Source organism: Hippopotamus amphibius, chromosome 11 (genome assembly GCF_030028045.1).
Source record: "Hippopotamus amphibius kiboko isolate mHipAmp2 chromosome 11, mHipAmp2.hap2, whole genome shotgun sequence".
NCBI classification, from domain to species: Eukaryota; Metazoa; Chordata; class Mammalia; order Artiodactyla; family Hippopotamidae; genus Hippopotamus; species Hippopotamus amphibius.
Window position 1 is genome coordinate 113,088,161 of NC_080196.1, and position 24,608 is coordinate 113,112,768.

The window sequence follows — 24,608 nt, forward strand, 5'->3', positions numbered from 1 at the left end:
CCGCCTCGCTCCTCGGCCTCTCCCTGCCCTCCGTGTCCGGGCAGGCTTGCAAACCAACAGTACTTACATTAAATGGATAAATGTTGCCCAGTTGCCTGCTTAAGAATCCATCCCACTGTGACGTGCTGACCTGAGAGGTGAAAGCAGGTTTTCATTACGGGTGAGGTGAGCTTCTTTGCACACTATTAATTCCTATGTGAATTAGCTGTTCGTGGCCTTTAACTGTGGTTTTCTATGAGTTTACTGGCCTTTTTCTTAGTGCTTTCTAGAAATTCTGCATTAGGGAAATCAGCTCTGTGTGATATGAGTTGGAAAAAACGGTTCTTTTTATCGTGTGGGGGGTTACTCTCTTGAAACATATTTGTTAGTTGTGATATCTCATCTCTGTTCTTGGCAGTGGTGCAGCAGGGAAGAGCCAGATCTGACCACACGTGGGATCTGTTTCTCTCACTTTAACCTTTGTTTCCCATTGCTTTTGTTCCCTAAAAGGACACTGTCTGTATACCATGCCCTGCCTCGGGGAACACTGCCCCTCGGCCTGAAGGTTAAACCAAAGACCCTTTGTTCAGGGAAGCATCCGGACCCTGTGCACCTGTGGATGGCTGCAGGAGAAAAGAAATGAACACGTCCCCTCCCTGAGGCTGGCCATTCCAGGGGACCTTTGCAAGGCATAAGGGCTTTTCACTTACTTCCTCACCTCCTCCCCCTCTTTGTGCTATAGAAGAAACTGGCATCCAGACCCTGATGAGATGGTTCTTTTGAGACACAGTCTGCCATCTTCTGGGGCTGCTGGCATATTCCTTGCCTCAACACCTCATCTCTGATTTTTGGCCTGCTGTGCGGCGAGCAGAGTGAGCTGGACTTGGTAACGGTGGCACACTGTGGTCTTTTGAGGAACCGGTAAGATGGACGGAGCACGGATGCTGTTCTCAGTGAAAAATGACATGACTTTTTTGTTAGCAGTTTTTGACGGTAATTCCAAAGGAGGAGCTTCACAATGTTTTGAGCCATGTTCTGAGCATGTAACTTCTCAAGATTTGTGTAACTTCCCAAGGTGACAGTTACGAAAGATGACACTTTTGTAGGTATAAACGCCATCCTATTTGTTAAAAAAAATTCTCCTGATTTTAGAGTTGCCCCCAAGCTCAGTAGGATACAGGATACTTGTCCTATATTGGATATTTGGTTTGCAAAGGCTTCACTCGTCCTGTAGGTTGTAACTTCATCCTCTGGATAGGGTCTTCTGCAAGGCGAAAGTTTTAAACTTTGGTGAAATTGCCAGTTTATCACAGTTTCCTTTTATGAGTGATGCTTTGGTGTCAGTCTGTGAACTCTTTGCTTAACCCTCGATGCCAAAGCTTTGCTTTTATGTTTTTCCTAAACGTGTAATTTGACGTTTAAGTTGGTGGTCCAGGCCAGCGTGGGTGGTCTTTATCAGCCGAGGGTATGAGAGTCTCTGCTCCTACCTGACTTCCTTGACAACATCCCAGATGGGGTGATGGGTCCCAGCCTGTGTGGGGGACGTCCTGGCCCCCTGCTTAGCCTGCACAGTTGGGGGTGCGGCGGACACCATTGTCTCTGGATTTTAGTTGGACTGGAGCCCTTCTCGCCTGTTGTCTGAAAGTTTTCTGCCTGATTGGCTGCCCCTCCCCTGCCTTTGACCAGACAGAGCAGGCTTCAGCTGTGGTGGCTTTTCCTGTCTGCTTCCGTTGCCATGTCTCGGTTGTAGCTTCTTCAGCTCAAAGACAGGGACACACGTGGCCAAAAGGGAATGCGTGGCTCACGTGGTGTTGTTCCTCGGTTCCTGACCGGTCTTCCTCTCCTAGCCTCTGCTCAGAACTGTTTTGTTTTGTTGTGCATGTTCCATCCAGGATTTTTAGTTGCACTTACCTGGGGGTATAGGGAGATGTAGTATACTACTCCATTTTCCTGGAAGAGGAAGCTAACATAATTTTTAAAAGTTAAAATACTCTTCAATACAGAAATACTTTATGATTTTTACCATTTTTCAAGTTGTGCTACTTTCCCCACCTACTTTCTAAATTTAGTGACATTGGCGATTCAGCAGGACCTCTGTGAGATCTGAACCCGAGGCCTTTGCAGTCGTTTTTGTGAATTTGCTTCCTGAAGGCCCAGGCATACCCAGCGTTGCTACTGCAGGATAGCCTCCCTGTTGACCTTCTTTCTCACTCTGAGAAGCTCTGGCCGCCTGAGAAACACACCTCTCATCGTTATCGTCTGTTACCCAGGGCTCTCAAAATGAAACAAGAAGGCAAGGAGTTTGAAAGCAAAGATTGATCACTGGCATTCCTGCCTATGGACCCATATTTAAGCCTTTGCTGGCAGCTGGGTTTACTCAGGCCCTCCAATGAGGCTTCCTGAATTTGTAAGGAAACATCCCTGTGAGGTGGATGTATCTGTAGACAGTCTTTGATTCTGTGCCCTTACATTCTCCCGAAAATGTGATTGATAAAGACATACAAACTGTCTGTCCTCACATCTTTACATCCTAAGTGAAGGATGACTCTAAGAGAAGGGTGGTAGAAAACTGAACCGTAAATTTGAACGAACTGATCAGTGCAACTCAGTACTGCAAGTGAGGACTGGAATTTAGAATTCTGAGCTCTCATTTTGCTACTCTGTAATTTTGATACATTATAGTCATCTATTTCCAACTTATTTCCTCTGCCACTCAGAATTAAGGTGATAATATTCACAGCTTAATTACATGACTCCAAGCAAGGACTTTTGGAAGTTCATTTATTTTAGGCGATCCTAGCCATTATCCGGTAAAGTTAAGTCTTTAAAATCACTTAATTTTTTCTAGGCCTCAATTTCCCATCATTTAAATGGTAGGTTGAACTTGATTTTCTCTCTGTAAGGTCCTTGCAGCTCTGAATTCCTATGACTTTACAGTTCTGAAGAAAGCACTGTTTAAACGCAAGGCAGTGTGATCACCACTTTCTTTTTTTGTTGTGTAATTATGGTTGTGTGAGAAAATGCTTCCTCTTTTCAGGCAAGCCTGTTTAAAATGCAAGTTTATATGTTACAAAATGACTTTTCTTTAGTGCTATGATGGCTTATAAAGTAAGAAACCAGGAGGATTATGAATCACATAATGGATTTTGGGTGCATTTTTAGCATGTTCTTTGCTTGGAAATAATACTATTGATAGAAAGTAAGGCCCATCCAAACACGACAGAAAGTAATGCATTCAAATAACGTGTTGTGTGAATTCTTGGCTGTTCCTCAGCATCCTGGCCAGAATAAGTGATTAAAAATTGAAGAATATAAATAGTATAAACTTGAAAAATTGTGACAGTCATGACACAAGGCCAATTTTTATTTACATGAGACTAGACAAACACTTGAGTCTTATTTGTGAATAAATACTGTTATGGGCTAAACACTTACATTTCTTTGCAAATAAATATTCAAACTATATAAAGACGGTATAGCATCCCACTTTCTAGACTTCGAAATGCTGAGGGAAAAACTGATTTACCAATAATTATGTAAAATTGATAATTATAAGAGATTTTATTCCCATCTTGGAATAAAATTGGTCTTGTTGAGATTAAAACCGAGCAGGACCCTGTGAGACTCCCGGGTACAAGTCCTTTCTGTGTCCCCTGTTTCTTGTTTGTAGGAAATAGGCTTCATTCAGCCTCCATGACCTTCCCTGAGTTCCAGTGGGCAGGTCCAAACAGGAGCTCAACAGGGAAGGGAGGTGATGCAGAGACCAGGGAGGAGCAGTCAAGAAAGAGCAGTGCACCCGTGGGGCGGGTCCCGGTTCCTGCTGAAGGAATATAGGTAATGATGTCTCGGAGTTCTCCTGCGGGAACTAAGGCCCCCACTCAGGTGGAGGAAGGTAGCTTCAGGCTGAGCGCAGGAGTCCTGGGCACCGGCCCGTTGCCTCACCACCAACCAATTTGAAGAAAGTCACACACCCGGCAGCCCTCACCCCAAATGTTGCCTATAAAAACTTCTCCTCCCCCAAACCATCAGGGAGTTCAGGATTTTTTCAACACAAGCCACCCGTTCCCCTTGCTTGGCCCTGCAATAAACACTTCTCTGCTCCAAACTCTGACGTTGTAGTTTGTTTGGTGCCGAGACCAGCTCGGCGACCTGAGGTGAGTGACGGGTGCCGCAAGCTTGAAGAAAACAGACACAGACTGAAGAGAAAGATGGGACCGGGGGACTCAAGACGTCTAGGATGAAGAGCCTTGCTGACTCATCCCACATTGCTTTTATTGGTTTCTCGGCTAACACTCCCAGGTTACTCCCATAAACAATCAAAGGCCTCACATGACTGGGGCAATGATCCTTGTTTGCCTCCTGGGTCCGAGCTGAGCAGGTGTGGATCTGAGCTGAGCGTGGAGAGCAAAACAGCCCTGGGGGCAGGAGACCTCTCTCAGATGGATTAGGGGTCTGTGCCCCACCCGTGTTGGCCCCTCTGCGACGGTGCCTGTCTTAGGTTGTTCCTCCCTTGAGGAATCTTACCCGTCTCTGGCTAACCAGTCATCCTCCAGGGCCAAACAGGGTGATAAGAGGAAGGCTCTATGCCCCACCCCTGTTGGCTCCTCTGCGGCTGTGCCTGTCTTAGGTTGTTCGTCCCCTGAGGAATCTTACCCGTCTTTGGCTAACCAGCCATCCTTCAGGGCCAACCAGGGTGATATGAGGTGTGCAAGTGAGAAAGAGGCTGCGCCCCCAGAGGGTCAATTTTCTGCCTATGCCCCCATAGTCTCCACGCCCCGCATCCTCAGCTCCTCCACTGCTCAAGCAGGACATTCTGAATCCCATCGCTCGGCCCACATACTTTAACATTTTCAAGGTTTCAGAAAGGCTCCTGAATGTCTTCCCACAGTTTGGGGCACACAGACTTTGAGTTCTGTAACAAAATCATCAAAGACCCCCCTCAGCTCCACGTCTCTGTCTTCGCCTCCCTGGACTGCTGTTAGCAGGTGGCAGATTTGGTTGTTGTACCTGTTGTGAAATAAAATTTGTATTTTATGGGAGGAGAAGAAAAAATTTAAGCATAAAAATGTTCTCTGCCCTTTGGCCTCCTCTGTCCCCTCTACTGTGCATTGTGTACCTGCCTTGTGCAGTGACCAGACCTCCCCCACCAGCAGAAATACCTGCTCAACGGTAAAGAGCAACGTTCTCCCAGTATCAGCAGGACAACTCTTTAAAAGGTAACGTTCCTTCTTGATCTTGCAAGGGGTCACGATGACCCACCCTTTTGTCCTTGAAGATCTGGATTGTGTAAACTGTTAATAATATATCATTTAAAATACAGCCTCTGTCTCAAAAAATACAACTGTGCTTTGACTTCTAACAGAGAGCAGTTCTCAGAGGTGCTGTTCCATGGTTATAATCCTCAATTTGGCTCAAAGGAAAATTTCCATTTCTTTCTTAGATTGACTGATTAACCCTTATTGAATTGCTTTCTTCACATTGAAGATGTTGAAATTCATCTGAGCCCTTTTCTCCCAGAAGGCGGTGATGCATTCTGGGAAATGGCTGAGCATATTCTGAGATGAGACCAACCTACACCTTCCCCAAGGATTCTCTCTTTTCAAGAAACTCCAGGTTTCCTCCCTCTTGTTTGAAACCTTTCTCATTAGTGCACTTCTCTCTATCACAACAACCTGAATAAAACTGTCTACTCAATCGTCTGGTGCATTTTTGTCTTTCCAGTTGGTGCCGTGACTTGGATGGGTTGGACCTGGTCTTGGGATCTGCATTTTCCCCGCCTGGGTGACGAGGTTCTCGGGCCCTCTGTGCTCTGTTCCTGCCAGGGCACCCAGGGATGGTGAGTTTCACTCCTGGTCCTGTGCTCAGGACCCTTTGCCGCCGACCGCCTGGTGTGGGTTTGAGTGTGGTTCTTACCTGAGTGTGGATGCTGAATTCTTTTGGCTTTGTGGTCTAACCACTTGGTGATCTCTTTGTCTATTTTGTGCTCAAATCAGTTAAGAATTTCATGCCCAATGAGAAGTGGTAAATTTTGTGTTTTCTGTGTTTATGCTTGGTCCCTGGCTGCAATTTCAGGGATAACACTGCCAGCTTTCCCTCTGTGTCTATAGACTTATATATCTAATTCAGAAAGGCCTTTTTTATTATGTAAGTATTGGTATTTCCCTACCTTCTGCGGATATTACCAAATTAGATTATAAAGTCTCTTAATGAAGCTCTATCTTGATTAGTTTGCAGATAAATAAGTGCTTATATAAATTCACTTCAATTTTTTAAATTCCTAGAAATTAAATAAATTGAATCTCCCATGCTTTCAATGTGAAAAAAAAACTTATTCTTTTGAAAAATAATTTGAACATGTTTTAAGAATTCAAGCTCACATAATTTAGACAGGTCTTTGCAAACTAGACTAGTTTAACATTGTTTTAATGAAAACAAACTGCATTCTCTGCGTTATGAGTGTTAAGTACAATATATATTAATTCTACTTGGGTATATTTTTCCTAAGCTTATATAGGACTTATTGAATAAGCTAGCATTGCTTCTAATAAATTTTTAAGATTATGAAAAATGCAAAATTACACTTAACCAGAGTTGAAGCATTATTCTGACAAACTTTATTTCAATAGTAATCACATTAACTTGAAGATAATGTTCTGACTTATTCTGTAATTTAAAACCTTGAACTGGTGTTAAACTGAGTTAATGAACAGATATTCTTCAGATACACAGATCATTTGTAAGTAAAATAGAACACTAAAATGTTGATTTTAACCATAATTTAAGTCTATATATTTTTACTTAGTTTTATATCCTCAGAGAGGCTATAAATATATATTTGGACCTGTCATTAAATGTGTTCATTTTGAAAAATGTTACCGTAAGGGATATGCATAGGAACTCGCAGAAGTTTCATTAAAAGGGAACCTTATCTGTTGTGCTCAAAGCTGGCGGAGGTTTGAGAAGGTTTATCTGTAAGATTTGTTAGCACACACAAAATTAAAATTTAATATAGAATATTATATGGATGCAAAACTGGAACTTGGTTTTCTATCTGTGAAAATGACAATAATGGGATTATTAGTTTGCTGTTAAATAAGAGGTTGTACAAGGTTATTCTTTAATTCTGTGTAATCCACGTGGATATCGGAGCCTGTGTCTGACCAGAGCAGCCTTCCAGGGTACACGTGGACTGCGCTGTGCCCCTGACTGTGTGAGAAAACACAGGTTTCTCGCTTATGAAGGCGCTAAGGGTCTCAAGTTATGTTACTCCTGTAATTCCTTTAAAAAATTTTAAGGCCACTTTGGCTAAATAGGTCACCATATATTGCTTCTTAGTAAACCATGATCCTATCTTGAAGTGAGTGTTTAAGTCTCCTGACAAATTTTTTTTTCTTTTTTTCTTTTTTTAGTGCTGAAACGCAAAATCGAATCCTGACAACTTCTGATGCTTTGCTTCCCCCAAATCATTGATAAATGATAATATTGGCAGGAAAACTGTCTTTGGGATTTCCCAGAGGGCCCCTGGAAATCACAAGGGGCTCGCTCTTCTGACTTGTGAAACTAATTAGGCTTATTTGGTGTGTTATTACTGATAATTCTTGTGGAGAGCACCGTGAAACCAGAAGGATGCTCAGCCCTCCTCAGGTTAAATTTGTGCGGGTAAAATGTTGTAAACACAGATCTCTCAGGGTCTCATGCTGCATGGGAGGTATCTGGGAGCACGTCTCTGATGTCCAAAAGGTGTCCACGCGTCCGTGTCCCAGCCAGTGGGACGGAAGATTAGCAAGAACAATAGACCGATATCAGCCATAGTTTCAATTACCACCTAAAATGTTAAGTAACAGCTTTATTTACTTCTTCAGCTTGAATCTAGCATTTTATTGGCCAGCGGTTTTCAGCTGGGGCCTGGCGTGGCTTACCTATGCAGTCTTCAGCGTTCAGGTGTTTGGGACCTACTCCAGGTCGGAGAACCTCTTTCCTTGATACTCTTGATACATTCTTAGCCTATTCGTTGTACAGGGTGTCAGGGTTGTTATATGTTACGTCTGAAGATATTTTTCTCTGTAAAGATTACCTTCATCCATTTTTAGAAATTAGATGCTATACCCACGCTTTTTGAATAGAGCGCTAATCATCATGTTGATAGATACTTTGTCTGAAACGCGTGTGGATTTATTTTGTTTTCTCGTGCCGCAAGCCAGAAAAGCAGCTATGTTCCTTGCCAGTTGGTTATTCTTGTAATGAACTCATCATATCTTCCACTTTTAAAAGTATCAGTAATAAGTGAGGCACGGTCATCACACCAGCTCCCCCTTCACTCTGGCCCCAGCTTTCTTCCCCGGCTTCTGAGCTCCCTGGATTTTGTTGCACAGCTAATCAACAGAGAGCGGGCTCTCGTACTTCACAGCGCAAGCCTAGACATTCCAGGGAACGCAGCTCCCTTTTACTGGCCAGGTTAGACACTGTAATTACCTGGTCTAGCCTCAGGCTCTCCCTTACCCCTCCCCTCCCCCAACAAATCCTGGGAGCAAAGTCAAGTGTAAGAGCAGCAGCTTTTATGCCAGTCATATGGATAGAAAGTGACGATGTAGTTCCAGGAAATGGGGGGAGGGTGCTCTTCCCGGAACGGGGGTCCCGGGCACTCGGAGCCATGCGTGTAAACCATAGGCAGTTCTTCTCCAGCTCACTGCTGGTGAAAGGTAAATAAATTTGTAAGGCACCTCACCTCTTTAGAAAGCTGGTGATTTCTCCTCTTGATGATGTTCACTCAAAACATCAATAATCCGTGATAAGAAATGGAGCAGAGTTTTATGCAAGTCAGACTGAGGACTGTAGCCTGGGAGGTAGCCTCTCAATAGGTCTGAGGCCCGCGTGGCTGAAGCCTGGTTTCCACCCAGTCTTATACCTTACCAGAGCGAAGAACGTCAGACGTGACAGGGGGGCATCCTTCAAGGTTGCGAAAGAGACAGATTGAGTCTGTCTACAGCAAGAGAGCAGGAGCCGTGTCTAGGAAGGGAACCTTATCCTCGCGGGAGTGTGAACCTGAGTGCCGCGGGAAGGGGGGTAATCAGCCTTAGATTAGAAACGGACACTTTTTACCTTAATGGTTAAGGCAGATGTGCTGCGTGTGTTTGACAAGTCCCCGGTCAGGCTGCTTGAGTTCACACCAAGTTCAGCCTGAACCACGTAGAAGCCAGAATGACGTCCCCATGGCTCGAAATGTGAACATTTTCCGCATCAGGAGCACGAGGGGAGGTCCCGTTGCCCAGAAGAGGAGTGCTCCACGGGACCTCTACTGAGGTCTTCCTTCTTCTGGATGAGACAGGACGGCATTTGGTGGGAAAGTCTTTCTGGCCAGAACGATCCCTGCCGTGCTCTACGGGCACATGACCAGCATCTGGAGACTCAAGCGGAATTTGTTCAAGCATCGGGACAGAGCCCAGGGGAAAGCCTGTCTGTGCTTGCAGACACCCCCGTGGCCTACCTTATAGTTTAATTGGATTTTAAAATAAGTTTTACTGGGATATAATTTTCATGCTGTAAGAGGCTTGCTTTTGAAGTACACGGTTCAGTGATTTTTAGTATGTTGACCGTGACCGTCATCTACTTTTAGAACATTTTCGTTGTCCTAGGAAATAAAACCATACCTCCTAGCAGTCCCTCCCTGCTTTGCCTTCCCAGGCCCAGCCCCAGGCAACCACTGGTCTACTCTGTGGAGTTGCCTCTTGTTGACTTTTTGTATAAATGGGTTCATGCAATCGGCGATCTTTTGTGGCTGCTTTCTTTCCCTTAGCATAGGATTTTTGAAGTTCATTCCTCTTGCAGCCTGAGTTGCACTTCATTCATTCCTAGCTGTTGCCGAGCAGGGTTCCACTGTGTGGATGGGCCACCTTTTTAAAATGCATTCCTTGGCGGATGGACTTCTGGGTTATTTAGCTTAGCTGTATTTGTGGGGGCGTTGACTAATTAATTTTATTTTTTCACTAAAATGGCATTTATCTCAGAACAAGTTAGTGCCTTATTAGCAGAAAAATGTTCTACAGTTTGACCTCATTTAGATTTACTTTGCAAATAATTCTTTTAAGGTTTTTTTTTTTTTCATGTTATCTTACCTTTGAAGAACTAACAATAAATTAGTAGAGAAGAGGGACAAGGTGATAATTTTCCTTTATCATTCTTTCCACATTAAAATTTTCTTAATATGCATTTGTTTCACTGTGCGCCAACTCAAAATATTTTTTTTTCTTGAAGAGGAGATAGAGTCTTCTTCAAAGTGGGGGGTCACCTTCTCAGTGCTGTGCCCCGGGTTAGAGAATATGAATAGATTTTGTTTCACTGGTATTTTGTGCCAATGATTGAGCATCAAAACTTTAAATGTTTTGGGATTTGTGCAAAATGTTTGCATTTCTAGAGCAAACTAATACAATGTACTACTTTCCTAAGAACTTCATCTATCAGTGAGCCAATTGCTAGCGTCGTATACTCATTTTTCTCAGACAGAATGTAGATTCTCCCTATAAATGTCTGGAAGAAATATTTTGAAAATATACTGACTTAGTTGCTTCCACGCAATTTTCTCTTAACATCATAACATGCAGAGGCAGAGACGCAGATCGGCATTTATGCATGGATACGCGTTTGCAATTTCTCGTTTTGTGCGTAATAACACAGGCTGTGGCGCCTTTCTTGAACCTTAACAAGCAATACGTTTAGAAAGAAGACTTTTCTCCATCACATAGTTAGTTACGGTCACTCTTTCTGCTTGGTCGAAGCCTAACCATGCAATATGTAAAGCCGTGTCTGTATTTTTCATCCACAGGCAACTAATGGAAACACGCTCCTTAGTTACAGAACGTTCTCATGACTACCTTTGTTTGTCCCAGTTTGACTGTGTGCTCCCTGAGGGCAGCAGACATTGTGTCTTAGGCTTAAGTCCCAGTTTCAGCACCGTGTGGAAGTGGCCGTGGCTTGTGGATGAAATGATGACCAGTCCCTGGAAGACAGGCCTAGAGGCAGGTGAAAACAGCAGTGCCCACTGTGATCACAGAGGAAATCGTAAGGCCCTCCTTGTACTCAGCTGATGAAACCCTTCGCAAAGTTCACCCTGTCTCCTTACCTAAGATTCATTTTTATCATTTTAATGATAATCCTTTAGGATCTTTTTTTTAATTAAAAAATGATGCCTTATATAGGGGTCCAAACTCCTACCTTTGGGATAGGAATATTGACATTTTTATCTCAGTACTACTTCCAATTTATACCTCCAATGGACATATTATCATTGGATCAATTTCTTCACAATATTGTTGGCATTAGAGGTACACATAGTACAGGGGTATTTATTAAAATGCCTTACATTTGTCGCACGCCTATCCTGGACACGGTGCTGTCCTGTCTGCTGGGTCAGTGTGGACCAGCAATTACATGGGGGTCCACAAAGGTGAGGCTGCCCACCCCGAAGATGCCCCCTGCAGCCCCGTGAGCGGGCACCTGAGGTGGTGTCACACCTTGGGGGAGGCTGCAGAGGGAGGGCATGTGTGGGGAGCAGGGTGACCCTGAAACAGCCGTCTGACCCTGGGCTCTGTCCCCATCGGGGCAAATCCTTCTCCGTGGCAGGGCTGCCCTGTCCACTGCAGGGAGTCCCCGGCGCCCGGCCCCTCGATGTCAGGAGCAAGCCCCCCAGTCATGGCAGCCCCAGACGGCTCCAGACATTACCCAGTGTCCCTTGGGGTAAGTTGCCCCCCCTGGAGGACCGCTCTCCCCAAAACAACCCTGGATGTGTTGCTGTGCGGTGGCGTCGCTTCCCGTGGACCTGGAGCTTTGAAAAAGGGATCTTCTAGATTAACAAAGAGGTGACTGAGGCCAGGGAGTGACCAGTAACCCCCAAGGGCTTGTCTGTTCCCGAGCGGCCCAATTTATTGCTTCACCAAGTGCAAAGCTCCGAAGCAAAAGGGGACCAAGCTGCCATCTGTGGGATTAAGATCAGACGTCTCGAGTCGGAATCGTCCACGCGTGGTGATGTGTTGTTGCCGTGGCAGTTCTGCTTGAGGGCCCTTTGGACAGAAGAGGAGAACTCTTGCTGCCGAGGGAAACCGGGTCTGGCAGTCGTTGGCAGGCCAGCTGCTCCCAGAGGAAGATGGGTTCTAATTAGATGAGAAAGTTGTTTGAACGTTCAACCAGACCAAGGCAGGCGGATGGCTTTAAGGGAAAATCTTATCTAGTAAGGTCAGCCTTTATCTTTAGAGTCTGTGGATTCGGCTTTAATGCTAAATTCATCACAATTATCTTAAAGATGGGCCACTTAACCTCTTTTAGCCTATAAACTGGGCATAATCGTACTTGGTACGTAGGGTTGTCATGAGAATTTAATGAGATAATGCCCATGGTTCTTGATAAACCACCTTTATTAATATGATGAATATCAGTAATGGAAATAATTGATAATACTGCATCAATAATAATAACAACGGTGATGACATTCCCTTGCAAATTAGATAGGTGTGCAGTGGTATGTCTGTTTCCTATGGGGGAACTGAGGCTCAGAGAGTGCACCTGATGGTCGCCGTCTGAACATGAATCTGTGTCTGAGTCTAAGCTCAGGGCGCTTCCTGCGGCACCACTCTGAACTTGAAACAGAGAAGTATTCATAAGAGCCAATCAGAGCAGTGGTTCCCTAAGTGGGGAGTCCCGGATGCCCTCTGGATCTGGGGGGCCAGAGCCTCTGGGGGTGCGGCCCGGGTCTGTGTTGTCAATGCTTCCGCCGTGAGTCTCGTCCAGGCAGCCTGGACAGCAAAGGAAGCTGCTGTCTGCACACCCAGACCACCCACTCCACAGCACTCAGCTGGCACAGATACCCACGGTCCTTACCAGGGCTTTTCTCTCTACTTCTAATTTGTGTATCTTCTTGTTAATAATTTGCCTTTCCCAATTATTTGACTCTTTAGTGGCATTCTCAAATGCTTTTGAGTGTGTTTAGGAATCCCTGCTGATGGATGTGGGGGTGAAGGAGAGAGATGTTTGCGTATATTTCTGAAGGTTTTTTCAGCTGGGTAGAAAAACACACCTCTCTAATTCTCGTCCAGGTGTACATATCTCCATAATAGGAATCGCGAGATCTGAGCTTTGAGCAGAGAGCTCCAACTCTTAAGTATGAGGATGTTAGCTTCAAGCCCACTTTGAAGACGCCTCTTGTTAAGGCTTTTAGATATAATTGTTTGGTTATCTTTTATTTAAGCTGTCTTTGAGTAGTCCATTTTCCCTGGGCAACGTATTAGATTCCTATAACCCATCTCTTCTGTGACAGCTGATTTCTATGAAACCATGGCAACTGCTCAGGCGGTGGGTGCTCTGCGCCAACCCACAGCTTGGGGATCGTACTCTTGATGGTGAAGTGCTTTAGCTCACTTGCCATCTCCGCTGCGTGCGTTTACAGCAGAGATCAGCAAGGAGAAGTCCTTATCTTCAATCTACGCAGCCTATCATTTATTAGCCTATTTATTTTATTATAGTGCTCTATGTGTGTGGTTTTTAAAAAGTCCTCGTTTGCAGCTTGAAACCAACGGGACATGAGAACTCGTAAGCCCCCGACGAGGCTTTTGGCTTCCCCTCTTCAGAGCGGGCATTAGCCAGTGATGGTTATTGGTGGCTGCTATCAGCTCCATCCTGGCTGGACACCACAGAGCGGGGTTCTGTTAATGAAATTCACAGTTTGTAAAACCCCCCTGAGTCATCTGTAGGGAGCTAAGTGGGAGCTGATGGACCAGCTAGGAAGTTATTGCGATCAAGACCGGGAATGTTGGTGGCTTGGCCTGGGTGATCCACGAGAGACCCAGACATAATCACATCCTCCCAAGGTAGGGCACTAAGACTGGAAATCCAAGCTAACACTTTCCAAGAAAATCCAGTTATAAGTCTAGTTATCGTTTGTCATTAATTACTTGCACAATAGGCAATAATTGGTAAGGTACTTTATTGTCTATTTGGAGCTTAAATGTACCAAAAGAGAGATGCTTAACAGATGGCAAAGTGAAGACGTTGCTGGCTTTTGAATCTGTGTAGATACATTGGGACAGGACAGACATCACACTCGCTCTGCACATCATAGAATGACACAGGTATCCGTTAGCAGAACAACGGCACCTATAAAACAAAGGGTGCGCAAACAGCGGTCTCTTTTGATTTCTCAGCTACGCCCATGGCCATCACGTCACAACATGCTGACTACTCATGAGACGTTTTGGAGAATATTTTCCTATCGAAACCCCACGTTCTTAATGAGTCATTGTGTATAATGCTAGCATCTTCAGCTCTTTATTCTTGTCTGTACGTCCCCACGTGTGAACACGAAAGTCCTGATGCTCGGAACCGTCTCTCACGGCGGATACCAAATCGTGGTGAATTGTCCCTGCAGACGGTGTGATGTGTTTCTTGCTCACCAGACTGCACAGGGTACCAGCTGGCCCATCATAGCATGGAATCCACTGCAGTATTGAGAAAAAGACCACAAAGAACGTCTTGCATACTAAGCTGCTTGGCGTAACAACCAAGGCCTTCTTGTGAGTAGGGACAGAAATCCATCTCAAGCTACTTGGTAGTAGAGTAGACCTCAAAAAGGGCAATTCATTTCGTTCCATCACAGACGTGGCCACCGTAGGTGCTTTCTCAATTCTCTGCAAAGCGTAAAGCCTTCCATAGGATTGGGTCTGACGTGAGACTAAACTATTCTAAGTCGAATTCGAGGAATTTATAAGCAAAACCATTATGCAGTCATGATCAAACCTCACCGATCACAAAAAAATCAACAAGCTGCACGAGAACCTGAAGATTATTAGGGCACCCCGGAATGGATAGTTTCAGAAAATAATAATGAAGACATAAAGTAACAACAACACTACTACTAATTAAATAGGAACAACAGTTATTATTATTCAAAAAGCCACTAACTAGTTTCCCATTTCTCAGTACGTCCTCTCATGCTCGTTTAAAATCCAGTCCTGTTGGTTTGTTAATGAGATAACGTTCCGTTAACTAGACAATTCCACTGTCTTGGTCACAACCCCCCGGGGACTTGTGAGACGAACGAAAATGAATTTCAGATGTTTCTCCATCTCATCTTAGCTCTTTTCTTTTGCCTCGCTGTGTGGCCTGCGGGATCTTCGTTCCCCGACCGGGGATCGGACCCGTGCCCCCTGCAGTGGGAGCCTGGAGTCCTAACCACTGAACCAGCAGGGAATCCCCCCTGGCACGTTTATATCCTAGACACGCAGGTTGGCCAAGAATGCTGATGCCATCAGCAGCTTTCCTCTAAGGCCAATCTGCACGTCAGGGAAACTTGCAGAGATCCCACGATAAGGAAGAGAATCGTTCCATTCCAGCCGGACACTGGCTCAGCGGAATCACTGAGTTTGCCTCCCTCACAGCGTAATGAAGGGGATACTTAATTAACCCTGAGAGGGCCTGGAGGGGGCTGCTCTTGCGTGAGCTGAACGTCAGGGCAGTAGCTTAATATTAACCTTCTTTCCATTATCTGACTTTCTGCAGGTGCTTCCCATAGAATTCGTCTGTTCTGAAGCTAGAGAGACTAGTAATTTCACAATGATAAATGACTGTCTTGTGAAGACAACCTTGCACATATATTTTTAAGTTGTATATTATTTGACAGCGTTTTCTGACTCCTGTTTCCCTTTTTTGAAGGCAAGACCCCCCAAATATGTATCATAGCATATTATGTATAAGGCATGTAAATTATATATATTACTGCAACTCCTCCTGGAAGATATTTCTTACAATAATCTATGGTATTGAATGTTTGTTGTAAATGAATAGACTTTTACAGGCTGAAAAGAATCATGTTCAATGAGTGCTTTCTTTAAAACGTGTCACCCACGTGCCGGCAGCCAGCAGGACCCTCAGGACGGTGAGCTAGTGACAGCTGCTCCGAAACTCAGGTTCCTCCTGGGAGAGACGAGGACGTCTACTCAGGTTCTCGCTGAGACTCTCTCTACCGTGTATGGAATGATTGATTAGCTGATTAATCAGGTTCAAGGGAATCACTTGTTCGTTACAGTGTTCAATTAGTTCACATTAATATTACTTGTATGCAACTACCACCCAAAGTTCCCTGTCTCCAATCTCTTTTGAATTCTTAAGATTTTCTTCCTTGGAACATAAAATGTGCTTGCTCTTCTAGGGTTACAATTCTCTCCTTGACTTCTACTCATAAAAAATTATTGAAAGAGGTCTTAGGAACTGTGCTGTTTTTTCAAATACTTCCGGAAAAGAGCGCTCCCTCTGTCGGTGGTAATCTACCGACCTAATGACAACCCAGTAAAGGACAGGAGTTTTGTGATATATAATGTGCTTCCCCGGTTTTGACTGAGATTTGATGGTGCTGCATTGATTCAGTGAAGATATTTGCCTGATTCCACAGACCACATGTCTACGTGACACAAGGTGGTGAGGACCCAGGACTCCAGCTCCGAAGCAGGAGGACCAGCAGAGGCAGCAGGGGCTTGCGGCTGCTGTCTCCCTGCAGCAGGTGGATTTCATCCATGCGTTCTGAGGTCACATTCCCATGACTAAGACGGCTCTGCCCACGAGAGCGGAGGTGACACGTGGCTGGATGCTGGTGCATGTGGCGCTCCTGTTTGCTGGGCTTCCTGGGTGGTCCTTTCCAGCCAGCCTTCGTGGCCTCAGGACCTTAGCCTAGGGTTGCAGAAGTGAAGTGAAACCGTTCCTTGGGGGCAGGCAGTCTTCTAGCTCCACCCCCAAAGTATCTTTGCTACCCACTTAGGTTTGGAGTTGGTGGTTTCTTTCACCTCTGCCAGCTTCATGCTTTGCAAATTCGTGTCGCTCCTGCTTCAAGTTAGCTTTCTAAATATTGATGAGGTCCCCATCTCTTGCTTCAGTGAGGCGGCTTAATCTGCTCAGGTGTTTTTAGGGCTTAGAAAGCCCCTTACTGAGGGATATTCTCTTCATTTCCAGTTCTTGTCAATATAAACAACAAATGAACCTCTCGTAAACCGTCTTTTTTTTTATTTAGCTACGTAATTTCTACGGGATAGATTCTAAGAGATTTTGGGGTTGAAGAGTCTATGTATTTTTGTTAAACATCTGTGGTCACACTGCTTTTGAAAAGGGCTACAGAGCTTCACATTTCCTTTATAACATGGGAGGATAACCGTTTCCAGAATCGGAGTTTTCTGAAGTTGGAACCTAAATGGCCTGCTGACCTCTCCATCACCAGATCGTCCTCCTTCTGGCTGCAGCAACTATGCTTTTGTTTGCTGCATTGAGACTCCTCACGCCTCTCCTGGTGAAGGATGGCAGAACAGCACAAAATTCCTTCCCCGATGGTGAAAACATGTTTATTTCCTCTCACCTTTCCCTGATCTCTTAATCCTGCTTCCCCCGGGAGTCTGGGAACAGACGGACTGTTGGCTGCTAATCAGCTTTGCTTCATTTTGGCAGAGCTGCTGGCGAACTCATGAACCCACATCCCATCCTTCACCACAAGGCACTCATTTCAATTCATTTAGAGATGTTTAACACGCGTTTGAAGCTTGTCTTCTGTAGACCAGAGAAGTCAGGCAGCACAGTCTGACTCTGCAGCTTTAGACTTGAGAAATGAGATACATGATGTGACTCTCACCCTGGTCACTTCCTGTCATCTTGGGTTAAAGATTTTGCAGTTATTTTAGATCGCCATTTCCAAAGTGACCCTCAAGATTTAAAGGTAAATGAAATAAAAGAAAAATCTATGTGAGATCTTCTCTAACAGCACAAAATGAAGATCAGATTTAAAAATTCCGTGGATGGTTAGCTGCTTCAAAATCTCTCTCTGAAATAGCAGATGAAGCCTGTAATAAGCAGGAGACCCTGAAAAGTTCAGTTCCTTCTGTCGCTGAAAAACAAAGCTCGATGTTAAAAGAAAAGGAAAACAAAATGAACAAAAAGAACAGTGGCTGTAAAGGATTGAGCCAACAATTGAAAAAAAATCTAAACCTCAGCTATTTTATATTCTAGGATGGGTGGGGAAAGATTCCCAGAAAAAGTTATGTTTGAAGCAGAGCCAGGAGGAATGGTGGGGTCCGTCCAGTGGAGGGTGGGTCCGGTGGGGGCATCCTAGGCCAACAGCAGCTCAGCCAAGGGCTTGTGCGGGTGAAAGAGCAGGTCCACGGAAGTGTAAGGTACTGGGGCTCCTGGGCGCACAGTAGGTTTGCAGACAGGCAAAGCCCGGCAACAGATAAATCCTGGGAAAGCAGTGCACTCACTCATCCGTCCATCACTGACTCCTTCAACCGGTATTTACCGATGGCTACCTGTGCAGAAACCCCACAAAGTGCGAGCCCGACATCCCTCTAGATGGTGGCATGGGGGGAGAGAGGCTGGCAGAGAGCCGTGTCAACAAATACGAGGTTGTGATTAAGTCAGGTTGGGTGGGGTTAGCCACTAAGGGATGGGAAGTGCACATCAGAGGTACCGGGAACTGATGGAGGGCTTTCACGCCATGAAATAAATTTGGGGTTCTAGAAAAATCTCTTTGGCTGCTATGTGTAGGCTGGGTAGGACTGGAGGCAGGGTGACCAAGTCAGGTTGCTACAGTAGCCGACCCTTATCTACAGGGGATACATCCCAAGACCCCCAGTGGGTGCCTGAAACCGTGGATACTACCAGACCCTGTGTACACTGTGTTTTCCCCTGTACTGATGGGTGTAGACAGTGTGAATTAGTTGCACAAAGAGATGATTCACGTCCTGGGCAGGACGGAGTGGGACAGCTGGAACTTTTGTGATGCCAGGCAGAACGGCTGGCAATTTAAAACTTATGAATTGTTTATTTCAGGAATTTTCCATTTGACATTTTCAGATCTTGGTTGACCAAGGGTGACTGGAACAGTGGAAAGGGAAACCGCAGATAAGGAGTCAGGAGGGGGGCTATAGTATCACATGCTGGGCAAGCGCTGATGTGAGCCTGAGAAATGGCACAGCAGGGAGATGCAGGGGAGGGGATGCCGGAGGCGGGACAAAGAGCAGTGAGAGACCACGTGCGAGGCTGCAGGAACGGGAGCGCCACGCTCTCTTATTTGGTGCAGCTAGTCCTGTGGTTGCAGAAGAAGGGATTTGGGAGCTCCATGCCCCCCTGAGTGGCCTGGGCCGTCTCTGGTTTCCTTCTGAACTTTGTATCTTGTGCCTACCTGCCATAAAACCTACAGAACTTTATTACATATGCATGTTCATCTCCTTATAGTGAATGAAGGGTACCAGCCCTGTCCTCCTTGGCTCTGTGTCCCCAGCAAAGAGTGAGGCACGGTAGGCAGTAAATAGATATTAAATAAACTAACAAATGGCTCACCAAATCCCATTTTGCATGTTTTTGAGTTCCTTAGAAATCTATGAATTTCTTTGACAGCACAATTTACTTTCTTTGATAAACAACACGTAGTTAGATCTGTTTTTTTAACCCACTCTAACAATCCCTTTCAATGAATATATTCAGACAATGCACATTTACAGTGATTATTGATATAGTTGGATTAGTGTCCACCAGGTTTGTAGTTGCTTTTATTCATTGCATTTGTTCTTCACTTCTTTTCCACAGTCTCTTTCTACCTTCTCTTGCTTTATTTTTTATTTTGGGCCACGCTGTGTGGCTTGCAGATCTTAGTTCCCTGACCAGGGATTGAACCCGGGCCCTTGGCCGTGAAAGTGCAGAGTCCTAACCCCTGGACCGTCAAGGAATTTCCTTTTTTTTTTTTTTAACCTTCCTTTGTTTTAAAAGAGCATTTTATATGAGTCCATTTAATTCCTTTCTTAGCATATCAAATACATTCCTTTAAGAATTTTTCTTTTGTATATATCCTCCTTTTTAAATTACTTCAAGTCCACCTTCAAATAACAGGTGTCGTGCAGATTCCTTGTGTCAGAACATTCTCACTTCTTCCCTCCCATTCCTGTGACATTGCTGCCACTTATGTCACCTGTCTGTGTCATAATCACCTAAAACTGTTGCTTTTATTATTTTAAATCAGCATTTATCTTTTAAATCAACAAAGAAAAGGGAAAATAAAATACTTTATTTTATCTTCATTTATTCTTTCTTTGATGCTCCACCATTTTTTTTTGATGTGTGTGTGTGTGTGTGTATTTCTGTCCTATATCACCTTCCTTCTACCTGAAAAACTTCTTTTAACATTTCTTACAAGACAGGTCTGCTGGAAACGAGTTCCCTCCATTTTTATTTATCTGAGAAAAGGCCTTATTTCTCCTTCATCTGGGGAGGATACTTTTTCTGGATATAAAATTCTAGGTTGGTAGGCTTTTGTTTTTCCTCAAAGATTTAAAATATTTCATTCCACTCTCTTCTGCTTGCATGGTTCCTGACGAGAATTCTGCTGTAATTCTTACCTCTGCTCCTCTATGCATAAGACAGTTTTTCCTCTGGCTTTTTTTCTAGATAGTCTCCTTTAAATATGATATGCCTAAGTGTAGGGCTGTGTGTGTGTGTGTGCGCGCGTGTGTGTCCTACTTGGTGTTCCCTGTGCTCCCTGGATCTGCAGTTTGGTGTCTGTAATTACTTTGGGGAACTTCATAAACATGGAGTTGGTCGTCTGTTTGAACAACTGCTGCTGATGAGCTGGTACCAACTGTAGCAACCCACAGCCCTAAAGGTCCTCTATCCTCACGTATTCATCCCTCCAACCCCCACCCCCCAACGTTGGCAACCAGTGGTCTTTTCACTCTGTCTATATTTTGCCTTTTCTAGAACGTCATATAGGTGAGCTGAAAGCATACAATATGTAGCCTTCTCAGATTGCCTTCTTCCACTTAGTGATGTGCATCTAAGTCTCCTCCATGTCTCTTCATGGCTTGATAGCTCATTTATTTGTATCACTGAATAATATTCCATTCTCTGGATGGACCATCGTTTATCCATTTACCTACTGAAGGGCATCTTGGTTGCTTCCAGTTTGGGGAATTATTAGTAAAGCTGCTTCAAACAACCATTTATATACCACTTTACAGAGGACCTCATTCTTGTTACCTTAGTGGTTGTTCGAAGAACTTGAAGAATTAATTTGAAGAAAAACTTGAAGGTTAATTTGAAGAATTAATCATGTAACTTTCTTCCTCCAGGAATACAGAGAGCAATGGGTGAAGCTTGGAGTAACCCAGGTCTTCTGATCCCCCAAATTATAAGAATATAAAATAAAATTTGGGAGCAGGTATGTACGCATGATTACAGACACGTAATTAATAGGAAGAAAGATGACGTAATTGAGATATTTCTTTCGGCAGTTCAGTTAATTCATGAGATTATTTCCCCCCATTTTTATACTTTCTTTCTGAACCAAATTCCTAGTCATTGTTTTCTTTTGAAAGTATTTATTTTATTACTTCTAGTTCCTAAAGTTAAGGTTTCTCATTCTAGGATTTCTTATAGGATACATTTGCTCTAGAGATGGCATTGAAGCTATCAGCATTTAACTTCTAAAGAAATTAACAAGAGAATTCAAAAGTAGGACTTCATGAGATTCTGCAGGGCCCTGCCATCCTTGTGTACTGACTAAGGTGTAAACTTTGTGTGGACTTGGTGAGGGAGCGTGGGGACCCTAGTAGGTGGTGGAACTATGTGCCCGTGGAGCGAGGGCACCTCTCAGAACCATCAGTCAGGCTGACATCCCCGATTACTAGCATGTTTCAATACCACAGATCCTCCAGCCCCTATTCTCTCTCTGCACGTTCTACCACATTGGATATTTTAAAGCATTGAGTCTATATTGTCACATGCAACCATGCGTTCAGTTCGTTAGGCTGTTTGGGGCTTTAGGTATTACTCACCCAGGAAAGAAGGAGATCATGGTGCATTAGTCATGCGACCTTAGCCTTTGCCTTGAATATGATTCAGAAAGAGACCAAAATACATAGTGTCCCTGGAAACAGGGGAATGATGCTGCTTTTCCCCTTTATACCTTTTCTGCACCGTGCTTTTTCTTTAGCCCATGTATCATAGGATTGGCTCAAAAGTTTGCAGGTTTAAACCAGGGCTTCTCAACTGCGGCGTTATTGATGTGTGGGCTGGATAATCCTTTGTTGGGCTGCAGGGACAGTCTGTGCCCTGTGGGAGGTTTAGCTGCATGCTTGACTCCATACACGGGATGCCACTAGCATCCTTTCCCCAACAGTGTCCCCTGGGAGGACAAAAACAGCCCCAATTGAGAACCACTGGTCTGAATATCTTCCCAGCAGTTTTAAAAAGAAAAATTAATCATTAACTCTTCCCAACTGGGTGTTTCTTAAGATCTCCAAACAAGGCACAGGGAATCTTCATAACAGGAATCTATTTTGTGTGTTACCTTACAGCTGATGCTCTTTCTGGGCTGGTTAATTCCTTCCCTGGTTAAGTCTTCTGAGAATCTATTTTCTCTCTTTGGAAAGCGGGAGAGGGATAGTTATCACATACGTGTGTTAGGAGCTATCTCAGCTCTGTGTCCTACCCGGTGACCAACTGCACCCCAAATTCTGAGCCTTTCTAAGGGTACCTCTCTGCAGACACTTGGGTCTTCTCTTTCTGTCTCCCAAATCTTCTACCATTTCTGCACCCATTGTTAGTCTTTATATTTTGTGATTTGCAAGTACAGATGTCCCTAGTGTGGTTAAAAGTGGAGTTGGGGTTTATTTCCTTGCTTTTATTCTATTGGAAAAAATTCTGAAAAGTCACAAATGCGTGTATTCTGCCGGACTAGAGCTGGAAGGGCCTGGTACATTTTCACTGATGAAATCAGAGAACCAAACCTATGAAAGGGGAAAATAACAAGCATCACAAAAAGCTGATCACTCGAGCCCAGAGCGCCTCTCAGCCAGCTAAGTGTGTGCACGTGCTTCCAAAAGAGTTTTTATGATTTTAAAATGCAAATCTCTGTTTTTAATTAGTTGAACTTAATTTTTTTTAATTATTTATTTATGTGGTTCCATCGGATCTTAGGTGCTGTAGGTAGGCTCCTTAGCGGTGGCTCCAGGCTCCTTAGTTGTGGCTTGCCACCTCTTTAGGTGCAGCATGTGGGTTCCTTAATTGTGGCATACAAACTCTTAGTTGTGGCATGTGGGATCTAGTTCCCTGAGAAGGGATCAAACCCGGGCCCCCTGCATGGGGAGTGCGAAGCGTTAGCCACTGTGCCGCCAGGTAAGTCCCGGACTTCATTTTTGTTTGTTTGTTCAGAAGGTGTCTTTCCCAAATGGAAATCACTTAGTAAAATTCTTAAAGCTGTAAATATTGCTTCTTTTATTTTTAACTGAGGTACAGCTGATGTATAATATTATATAAATTTCAGGTGTACAACATCATTAACGTTTATACTCCATTTATTGTTATGCTAAAATATGGGCTCTACAATATAAATATGGTTTCTTGCTGTACCATATGAATATTGTTTCTTGGTATCATTTGTTTGAGTCACAGAATCACAGCGTCAGAGTGTATTATATCTGGAACAAAGGGCTTAGTGGCTGGTTGATGCAGGTTTCCCTTGTGCCTGCGAGGTAAGAAGTGCCAAACTTGTGACTTAAGGAAGCATCGTCCCTGATCCCTCACTCTCCCCTGAGAATGGATGCGGTGGTAGGGGCCCTGGGTGCGGAGCAGAAGGGAGCGAATCCCCTCTCCGGGGCAGGGGCAGGGGCAGGGCTAGCCTCCTCCCCACCCTCACTCCCATGGCCCCTCCACGGGCAGAGGCTTCCCAACAGGGCCTGACAACAGCCTCCCTAGGGCTGTTGGGGCGGATTCTATGCCAGGGAAAATGGTCATAAGAGAGACTTTGCCATCACACCCCTCTGGCTGTAGCACAGCTGGCACTGGCACAGGTCACCTCTGACGGGGGCGGGGGTGGTGGTGAATCCTGGACCTTGTCTGTGACAGCGGCACCTGTGACCTCCATCCAGGAGAGGCCAGTGCCCCCCTCCTCACAGTGGGACGACCGGAACGACTTCAGACGTGCTCTCCTTGCTGGCGCGTCTTCGTTCTCCCTGGCTGCCTCTGGCCTATGGGAGGACCAGCTCTCCAGAGCCCCCATCGTCCTGTCATCCGACTCACCTGTTCCTTTTAGCCCCGTAGCCTGGGGGGCGGGGCCCGGCTCTATGGGCAGGATCCGCTCTGTCTACCTGTGCAAGGCATCAGAACCACCCAAGAGCCTGGCTCTGTTCACCTGCCCAGGACCCAGGGCTCTCCTGGGAGAGCGGAGTCAGCGTGGACCCTGGGCGAGGCTCTGAGTGCCGAGGGAGGAAATCTGCCAGCTGCCGAAGCACATCACGAAGGCTGTGCTGACGTCCCTCTTGGGCTCGTCCTGGTTTGTGCTCTGCTGACTGCTCTTCACCATCCGAGTTGCTATTATCCTGGCTCTTCGTGTGATGGATGATCTGGGACCGAAGCTGGGACACTTGGGTCTCGCGTTGGGAGGCCCGGGTCCTAGTCCATCTTCCTTTGTAGCGGGCGGTCCCTCATTGGAGTGGAGTGTTCCTGCTGGCTTGGTCATCGTGGGAGCACACGGATGGGATGCAGACCATTGGGGAAGAAGTGCAACTTCCCTGGACCCGACCCTTCTGATACTTTCTCAGTGTGGGCGCTTCCACCCCTCAGCC

At 45.0% G+C, this 24,608-nt stretch overlaps 1 long non-coding RNA gene across 2 annotated transcripts; it reads left to right on the plus strand.

Annotated features, from left to right (window-relative positions):
- Positions 1-133: 133 nt before the first annotated feature.
- LOC130831753 (uncharacterized) lies at positions 134-16,935 on the plus strand. Of its 2 annotated transcripts, none has more exons than XR_009048104.1 (3): positions 134-165; positions 5,701-5,815; positions 16,409-16,935. It is a non-coding gene; the product is annotated as an uncharacterized LOC130831753 (long non-coding RNA). The 2 variants fall into 2 exon arrangements; XR_009048105.1 differs by lacking the exon at positions 134-165 and adding an exon at positions 3,597-4,133.
- The last annotated feature ends 7,673 nt before the right edge of the window (positions 16,936-24,608 follow it).